Below are 9,934 nucleotides of genomic sequence, written 5' to 3'. Positions count from 1 at the left end.
GTAAGTAAAATAAACTCTTTCTTCCCCAACTTGCTTGTTGGTCATGATGTATTATCACAACAATAGAGTCCATGACTAAGACAGTGACCAACTGGCAAACAGTATTTGTTTTCTCTAACGTTGTACCAGACCCCACCCAGCTGCCGTCCACCTGTACAGCCAGCATAGAAAAGCTCTCCAAGAACACTCCTCCATTGTTGGTGGGGTTGCAGACTGGTACAACCATTCTGGAAATCAGTCTGGAGGTTCCTCAGAAAATTGGACATTGAACTGCCTGAGGATCCAGCTATACCTCTCTTGGGCATATACCCAAAAGATGCCCCAACATATAAAAAAGACACGTGCTCCACTATGTTCATCGCAGCCTTATTTATAATAGCCAGAAGCTGGAAAGAACCCAGATGCCCTTCAACAGAGGAATGGATACAGAAAATGTGGTACATCTACACAATGGAATATTACTCAGCTATCAAAAACAATGACTTTATGAAATTCGTAGGCAAATGGTTGGAACTGGAAAATATCATCCTGAGTAAGCTAACCCAATCACAGAAAGACATACATGGTATGCACTCATTGATAAGTGGCTATTAGCCCAAATGCTTGAATTACCCTAGATGCCTAGAACAAATGAAACTCAAGACGGATGATCAAAATGTGAATGCTTCACTCCTTTAAAAGGGGAACAAGAATACCCTTGGCAGGGAAGAGAGAGGCAAAGATTAAAACAGAGACTGAAGGAACACCCATTCAGAGCCTGCCCCACATGTGGCCCATACATATACAGCCACCCAATTAGACAAGATGGATGAAGCAAAGAAGTGCAGACCGACAGGAGCCGGATGTAGATCGCTCCTGAGAGACACAGTCAGAATACAGCAAATACAGAGGCGAATGCCAGCAGCAAACCACTGAAATGAGAATAGGACCCCCGTTGAAGGAATCAGAGAAAGAACTGGAAGAGCTTGAAGGGGCTCGAGACCCCATATGTACAACAATGCCAAGCAAGCAGAGCTTCCAGGGACTAAGCCACTACCTAAAAACTATACATGGACTGACCCTGGACTCTGACCTCATAGGTATCGATGAATATCCTAGTAAGAGCACCAGTGGAAGGGGAAGCCCTGGGTCCTGCTAAGGCTGAACCCCCAGTGAACTAGACTGTTGGGGGGAGGGCGGCAATGGGGGGAGGGTTGGAAGGGGAACACCCATAAGGAAGGGGAAGGGGGGGAGGGGGATGTTTGCCTGGAAACCGGGAAAGGGAATAACACTCGAAATGTATATAAGAAATACTCAAGTTAATAATAAAAAAAAAAAAAAAGAAAGAAAGAAAAGCTCTCCAAGACATTTGTGGTGGCTTGGGGACACCCATTTGGGATCATTTTAAGCCTTAAAAGTATTTTTGGAGTATGAGTGGATGTGGAAATATTTTTCTTTCTTTTTCTTCTTCTCTAAGATTGGAGACAGGTTTTAAGGCAACAGGCTTTCTAACCTTTGACCTGCTCACCTACAAGAGAGGTACAGGTCAGCCCAAAGTACTCCCTCCGTGCTCCTCAATTCAAGAACAAGCGAAATGGAAGTGGTGGGAATCCATCCTACCTCAGGTCATTCCGGTTGAACATTCTCCAATCGGTCAAGTCAAAAAGTCAAAGCAGCAATGAACAAAGCTGTTGGGGAGCAGGGGTCTCCATTTCATAGTGATGCTCTCACAAGCCACAGTTCAGGCTGGGATAACAATGAACAGACCAGATAAGAGGTATAATCTTCACACAATACTAAGGGGAGACCGTCAAGCGATGGAGCTATTTGTGGGACACTGGGAGCAAGAGGCAGTAAACAGAATCCAGGGACTGCTATAGACAGACGTACAATGGCTTTGTGACAAGGTAAACTATGCGCTGGGAGGCCAACAGACACAGACCAAAAAAGATTTTCCACTGCTCTCTGCAAAAAGACCTTATCATCTGTCACGTTCAGATATTTTCAGCCACACTTTTGTACAGGGATTAACCACAGTGCCAACAGTATCATACTTGACTACAAAGGACAACCGTGACAAATCTCAGGGCCCTCCGAATCTGCAGATAGTGTTGTTAACTTCTGTGAATGCCAGAGGGTTTTCTTTTTTGTTGTCAGCAGAGCTGCTTGAGTTATTTATGCCTGAAGGGACTTGTATTAGGTCATCCCTTTAGCTGCTTCCCTGAGATGTGTCATAAGGAAAGCAAGAGTGTTATCAGCAGCAACATGTCCTATACTGTGAACACTGGAAGCCGAGCTCCCAACTGCAGTCTTCCTACCTCTCATTCTGTTAACCTTGATCCACTTTGCCCTGTCTCCATGTCTCCCTGAGGAAGCTATCAGTGCCAGAGAGTGCTATCTCCTCCTTCATTCTAGAAACCCTGAGAACCTTCCAAGAGAATAAATCACTCTCTGGTTTATTCCTGTGAGAATTCCTGAAGAACCTGGACAAGGAAGCTATTGTATGTATATACAAATAAATGACACAATCCAATGGTTTGGTGTTATCTGCCAAGTTAAACTACTGCCGAGCAGCTGTGCACATTTAAAGATGAAGCTTGGCACAACTGGAGATCCATAAATCATCAGCTGTATACTTTCATGTAATTAAGCGAGTGAAATAAGTACAAAAAGTCTACAAATTGAGATGTGTGTAGGGACTGGATGGAATTGTCATTCTGCACTGAAGGCAAAATAAATAAGATTTTTTAAAAAACGTGTCCTCATTTTCCTAATACTGAAACTAGAATTTCTCATCTAGGGGCCCAGTATTTTTGGCATTTCAAATCCTGTGCTTCTAAGAGAACTGTTTCAGGCTTAGAGCTTTGTCTCTCTCTAAGTAACAAGGCAAAGTTGAAGTTAAAATTTATCCTGCAAGCAGTCATTCTTTAAAATGAGTGGAGGGGTGGTAGGTGGGGTTAAGTCAAAATTTTAAGGCACATCTGAGAAAACTGTGGTCAGGTTATAGGTTTGGGAACTGTCCCTTCGTGGTTAGCCCTTTCTTCTGTCTTCCCACAGCAGATCGGATGAGAGCAGATGCCTTCACTCAGCTTCTGTGAGTCTTGGCTATGTAGGTATAGCTACACGGGAGGAGTCTGACTGAAATGAAGGGGAAGGACACTGGGACACTATCATAGAGGTGCCCAAACACGCTGGTTTGTTTAGATCTGAGGATGTTTCTAGAACATTGGAGGTTTAAATGCTAAAATGAAAAGCAAAAATCATATATGACCACAATAAAAACTGGTCAGATGAATTTTTTAGGTTACTTAGGAGCCCTGTATCATCTTAAACAAGTGATACAAACTTATCAGTTCTGTCCCCACCAACCGCTATGAAGACAGTCACAGGTGCTTTAACAGAGCTTCTGGTTTGTACTCCATCCAGTGGAGAATTTATGTTTAAAACAATCTTAAAAGCCATAACGTAACTTAAAAAGGAAATCGTGACTACTTGTCAGTTTAAACCTACTACTTTTTAGGTACTGTCCCAACCCGACACTACAAGTGTGCATGTTTGTGCCAAAGCATTGAACTAAAGTTTAAAAAAGTGACACACACAGAGAAACAGCTTTCAAATTCCTATCCTAACTGCCCTGAAGGATTCCTCAGAACACCAAGTTTTATGTCAAGGCGATGATATCAGATTTCTCACAAATTCCAAGAGGTGAGGATTACAGCAGTTGTAGTAGTTTAAACAAGAGAGAAATATCCTGCCTGAGAGAACTTGGTTGTAGCTCAGTGGGCAGAGTGTGCATTCATGTATCAGGCCCTACATCCAATCTTAACACAAAAAAGGAAAAAGATCTCAAGACATTTGTCCCATCCCATAAATAAGGGTGTCTCTGTACCTCCAGAGACTCTCGAGCCATCAGCGAGAAACTCTGAGGGTCCAAGAAGACTCCTAAGGACCTGTCTGAGACACAGTTTGCCCCCCAGGAAGTTATACATCATCACCTTAATCCCAATGTGCAGATGGGAATCACAGGGGCAAGGGAAGGAGGCACAGATAACAAAGACACAGGCAAGCAAGTGCAGAGACCAACTTTCAGCAGGTTTAAGGTCAGACATAATTCCTGCTCCCTAAATAATATGTAAAGCCTTTTCTGTAAATTGTGACCATTTCAGAAGTAATTACCAGGTGTCTGAAACTGAACTGTGTTGGGACGTGACCTCTTTTGTCATGGATTTTATAGTCACTTGTGTTTGTTATTTGGGTTTATTTTCCCTGTTGGTCTATAGACTTTACAAGACCAGGGCTAATGTTGTACTTATCTGCTTAGCTTCCTCAGACCTAGCTAGCACAGTGTTTTACATAATGCTAATACTCCAAAAGCTTGTTGAGTGAATGAATGGTTTGACTGGGTGAATACTGTCAATTCTGAGCCTAAATCAGTGAGCTTTCTTCATTCTCTTTGAGTGAGAATGTCTCCAGCCATCAAATCAGAGGGGTAAAAACAAACAAAAACACAAAAGAGAGGTCTGCAGGTATTTGGGGTTCACTGTTGGAATCAGCCAGGATCCTGGGACTACAGAAAGTCTTGAGCCAGAATTTGTTTTTGTTATGGTTCTGAGTATCTTACAGCTGAGAACAAATAGGATTCCCAGGATCGGACAAGTAAAAGGTACCTTGTTATGGTGAAAAGACAAAATGAATGTTTGAGGTTGAACTTAAGTTTTGGTGAAATAAATTTCACGATGAAAAGGCATTTTCAACCTGCTGTCTAGTATCACACACATTGAGAAACATCTCCCGTCTTCTTCATTTCCATTAACCCTTCAGGCTGCAGCCACCATCTCTGGGAAAGACCCCTGGGTCATCTTCCTTAGTGTTGCTGCCCATATTAAGTTGAAAAGTGTTCCCTCCCTCCAAATTCATGTCTGTTTGAGACCTGTGAAGGGAGCCTTATTTTGAAAGGAGCCATTTCAGATGCAATCAAATTAAGATTAGGCCGTAGTGGATGAGGGAGATCACGAAATTCAATATTGCTGCATCTGGATAATAAAGTTGTAGTCTACCATTGCCAGACTGCTTTCCTGAGCTCCATAGAAAATGGAGCTCTTATTTCCCTTAGTGGTGCTTCCTCTTCACCATCTGATCCAGGGAACCCAACACATACTCTACCTGGGGAATGTCACCTAATCCCTCCTGAAGTTACAGGTTCAACTTCCTGGAATGCCTCTCCATGCAAATGGTGTGTCCCCAGTCTCAGCCAATGAAATTTCATCCTAAGAAGAGCCTGCTTCCACTCTCCAAGGTTTATACATACAGCCCTGACTCACACTGAAAGAAGATCTGTGCACAAGCTGAGCTGTCCCAGACGGCAGTTTCGTTGAGGGCCATTGGAGAAGACCTTTGTTTGAAAGAGCTGAAATACCAAGATCCTTGGAGAAGGCCTCTCCCCACTCCCACACACACATACACACACCACCAGGGAAGAATAAAAAAAAAAAAAAAACGGGGGTTGGGGATTTAGCTCAGTGGTAGAGCGCTTGCCTAGGAAGCGCAAGGCCCTGGGTTCGGTCCCCAGCTCTGAAAAAAAAGAACCAAAAAAAAAAAAAAAAAAAAAAAAAACGGAACCACACATTATGATCAGTTTCCTTGTAGGAAGAGAGAACTTCAGATACGTGCACAGAAGAGAAGGCTGTATTTAGACAGAAACAGAAACTGGAGAGTAGGCTTAGATTTTTCAAAACCTACTAATAAGGGTTCTTAAATGCTTCAACCTCCCTTCTAGCCCGCTAATCAAAGGTAGTGAAGGAAGATGGTTAATAGAACAAAGGGGATGTGGACCTGTGGAGAAGTATTCAGGCTATCGGCCATCCAGTCCAATACATCAAACACAAATCAGTAACAACAGCTTAATCCAGAAAAATAATGCAAAGTTCCACTGAACTGGCACCAGTCTGTAGACATGGCAAAAAGCCACTGGAAAACCAGAAGTTCTTTAGGGAGTGTCTATGAAGTCACAACAAGCAAAGATTTCGAAGACCAGCGAAGAATTGCAAAACGTACCAATGATTCAAGAGCACCGCCATCAGTGAAGATCAGTGAAGCAGTGTAAGGCAAGGCAACGCAAGAGCATCCTGCCACTGCCTGGGGTGTTAGCATCATGTGCCCTCTCAAGTGTCTACTCCGGCAAAATATCATAGGACCTCTCCCAAAACAGCTTCCAGAAAAATATTATATGTCTGTTCTCAACAAAACATCCTCTCATAAGACAATTTCCAGAGAAACATTACATGACACAATTGAGTCTCCAAAGAAACTAGAGATTTTTTTCTTCAATATACAATACATGTTGAGAAGGACCACTCACCTTGTGTGATTAGGAAGTGAAGAAAAGAAGAAAGGGCTGTAATCTCATACATCCCTCAAAAATATATGTCCAATGATCCAGCCCCTCCAATTAGCCATGCCTCGTAAAATTTCCCAACTCCTCCAGGTCCTTCCAGCTTGGAACTAAGTCTTCAACTCAGGAAGCATTGAGGGGAGCATTCCGGATCCAAATTATGACAGCAGGTTTCAACTGAGGCAAGTTAAGTTCAACACAATGTTTGGAATGTTGTCCGATGCTTATTGGCATGGCTTCTGTTTTGTTGTTGCTTAGAGATCTGCATCTTTTGTTGTCTTTTTCTTCAGTTAGGATGAATGTAACAAACTGGGGTATGTAAGCTGCTGGCTAGTCTCAGCCTTTCAGAGGGGTTAAGAAGCATTGGAGTAATTGTCAGTCAGCCTTGGCTATACAGAGTGAGTTGTTCTGCCTTGTTTTACATGAGACCTGGCTTCAATACCAACCATGATGAATGTTTTTCTTTAGTCCCAGCTCTCAGGAGGTAGAGGCAGAAGAATCTTTGTGTGTTTGAAGCCAGTGCGGTCTACATAGTAAGCTATAGGCCAGCTAAGCCTATATAGTAAGATTCTTTCAAAGAAAAGGCCCAGCTTCAATCCTCTCCTCCGCCCAGCACACACAAGAAACAAATATAAGGAGGCAGAGACTTTAGCTATTTGTCTTTTTTTGTTTCTAAACATTTTATTTACTTATTATTGTTACATGGGTGTCTTGCCTGCATGAGTGTGTGTGTACTGTGGGCACACAGCGCCAGAAAAGGTTGCCCCATCTCCTGGGACTGGAGTTACAGATGGTTGTGAGCCATGTGGATGCTGGGAGCTGAATCCTAACCACAGAGCCATCTCTCTAGCCACTAAGCGGTGTCTTTAATATGTAAAAACAGCCTTGTCATACATTAACCTGACAAACTAAACCTTTGACGAGTCCTAGCTTTCATTGTAACCTCTTCCTCTCTTTTCAGCAAATGAGTGATCCTCACAGATTATCGGTCTAATTGGGTGTTTGTTCAGTCAATTAAAGAACAGAGCTATTAAGATGAGTATGTGAGTCAATAAGCTCCTTTGTTTTTCTTCACAAGGCATCTCTTAAGGTCCAGATGTTAAATTACAAGCCATTATTATAAAGGTTCTTTTATTTGATGACATCTGTGGCTTAATGTTTGCGCCTTCTTTTGTCCATAGCTTACTGCATTACATACTGCCAGACTGAATACATACTGTGTGCATCATTAAATATGCTATTGTGTAAATGAGGGCTTAAAACAAGGACAGGATGTCTGAATGGTTTTGCTTCGTCCTGAATTTCCCTCCCTCCACATGGGTGTGTGTGTGTGTGTGTGTGTGTGTGTGTGTGTGTGTGTGTGTATGTGTGTGTATGTGTGTGTGTGTCTATGTGGTGTGTGTGTGCGTTATGTGTGTGTGTTATATGTGTGATGTGTGTGTGTTGTCTGTGTGGTGTGTGGTGTGTATGTGTGTGATGTATGTGATGTGTGTGTGTGTGTTATGTGTGTGTGTTTGTGTGTATGTGTTATATATGTGTGTGATGTGTGTGTTATGTGTTATGTGTGTGTTATGTGTGTGTGTCATGTGTGTGTGTGTGTTGCTTTGAAACCCTTCCACAGTAAACTGTGTTAAGATGATTCAGTAATACCACTCCATGCTCTGAGAAGCTGGGGTCTAAAGTAGGAATCAGCAGAGAGCCGAGCCTAGGATGAATGCTGGAGTTGATGCTAACATACGGACATGCTCCCTTTTCTCTCTTCCTCATGTAGCAGAAGAGGAACTCTAGCCTCGTTCCTGAGCAGTGAATATTTCCAGTGTGTTTGGGAGCATGAGTACCAAAGGGAAGGGAGAAGAGGTTGAATCCAGACAAGGCTTACACTATTAACTAACACACTCTTAGGAGATGCTTAAATGAGCAAACACCAATTAAAGTCATCACACTCAGGAGTCCTGGCTGAAAACGGAAGAGAATGAAAATATAAATGCATGGGCAGTTGTATTACGTACAATAATAAAGTTAGGGCATCAATGGGACTTTTGCCCTCCAGAAAACACATCTTCATAACAAACTCACAATTTTCAACACGTTTACCCATTACACAAACGCCAGTGGCTTGTGAAATTTTATGGGCCTTATTTGTGCTTATGCAAACAGAAGGGAAGAAAGGATGTACAGAGAACAATTGTCTGACTTTGGTGTACAGGTGAACTTTGATGGAACTTAGTAAAACTCAGAGCGTTTATTACCATGATCAATGGCTCTCTAGGGAGTCATTTCCCTGTCTTCCCAGCTGGAGGTACATGGCTGCAGGGACAGCACCCGGCAAGAAAGGAACAGAACAATAGGTTCTGTGAGTTCAAGAAGCTGAGGTTACCCTTGCCAAGTGGGTGGTATCAGCATCCGTCCTGAACAGCACATAATTCAGGCAGAAGTGATGGATTCCTGAGCAGTGTGGAACTAACAAAGGAGCACAATAATGAAGGGTCACTTGAATCACCCAAAGTGCTGAGGATTTCTCGTGTCAACAGATCCCCGATTGAAAAGCCACACGCCTGGTGAATTTCCTGATCAAATCCAGGACACAAAGTTAACGCTAAGAATTACCGGAGCTAGACTCCACAGGGTCTTTGGTGGACTGAATCAATTAGGAAACAAGTAGCTATTTTGTCCTTTGTAAAACAATGAATGAATGAATTCACTCTGCTTGAATTTCTTTAGTTTTGTTATATATGTATTTTAAATGTAGCTAAGTCATGTGTCTTTGGCTCATTTTGATTCTGTCACTCCTGAGCCTGGGGCAAGGACAAGGCTTTTTCTTCGACTTCTCTTTGTCTGTGATGACTGGGCATAAAGGTACTTGTTGCAGCAAACTCTCAATTGACAGATTTCACATCCTGTCACTTGACAGGAAGTTATTGGCTTTCTCAGTTGTGTGAAGTGTGGTGACAACTCCTCCAGTAAGCATGGCCCGAGAGTGACCCTTTCTTATTTTCTCCATATGAGCATGTAAAGAACACTAAGGCTACCCTTTGCTCTGCATCTCACTTCAAAGTCACACAGCATGAAAAGTGACCAAGAGTAATGTTAAGTGAGCCTTTCTCACGTCTCCCTTTGGCTGGCTTCTTTCCTTCATCTCACTTCCCAGTACACTCTTGGCAGCTCTGGACACAGTTGGATGTTCCAAGAAGTCAGGAGTGTGGTCACTCTATCTTAGACTCACACAGAGGTAACAGCCTAAACAACAACATCGACATCAACGTTGTGACTGTTGACCGTCATAGTCTAGCATCCTGACACATGGACACGCCTCAGGGACCCTGTACCCAGAGATGTGCTGCGGTAGCATTCAGAGCCAGTTTGCCGGGGCTGAGTTGGTGCTGAGGATGCCTGATTGGCCCTGACATTGGGTGGAGGATGATCAAAAGCTTCAGAAAGCAGCCTCCTGGGGAAGATGCTCTGGTTAATTTTTTGTCTTTCCCCGCCCAGTCTTTCTCTCACTGCCCCCTGCCAAGGTAGGGACTGTCATCACCGTCCTGCTCCAAGTACACGCTTCTAATGGGG

General features: G+C 43.1%; 1 long non-coding RNA gene across 1 annotated transcript in view; it reads left to right on the top strand.

The window, feature by feature from the left end:
- LOC134482495 (uncharacterized) overlaps window positions 1-1,154 on the top strand; it is a 53,480-nt gene extending 52,326 nt beyond the window's left edge. Inside the window, exon 4 of the long non-coding RNA XR_010058671.1 lies at window positions 130-1,154. This is a non-coding gene — a long non-coding RNA (uncharacterized LOC134482495). The remainder of the gene's footprint in view (window positions 1-129) is intronic.
- Window positions 1,155-9,934: the final 8,780 nt, after the last annotated feature.

Source organism: Rattus norvegicus, chromosome 16 (assembly GCF_036323735.1).
Source record: "Rattus norvegicus strain BN/NHsdMcwi chromosome 16, GRCr8, whole genome shotgun sequence".
NCBI classification, from domain to species: domain Eukaryota; kingdom Metazoa; phylum Chordata; class Mammalia; order Rodentia; family Muridae; genus Rattus; species Rattus norvegicus.
Note: the sequence above shows the minus strand (reverse complement) of the source record. Positions and strands in the feature narration are given on the sequence as shown.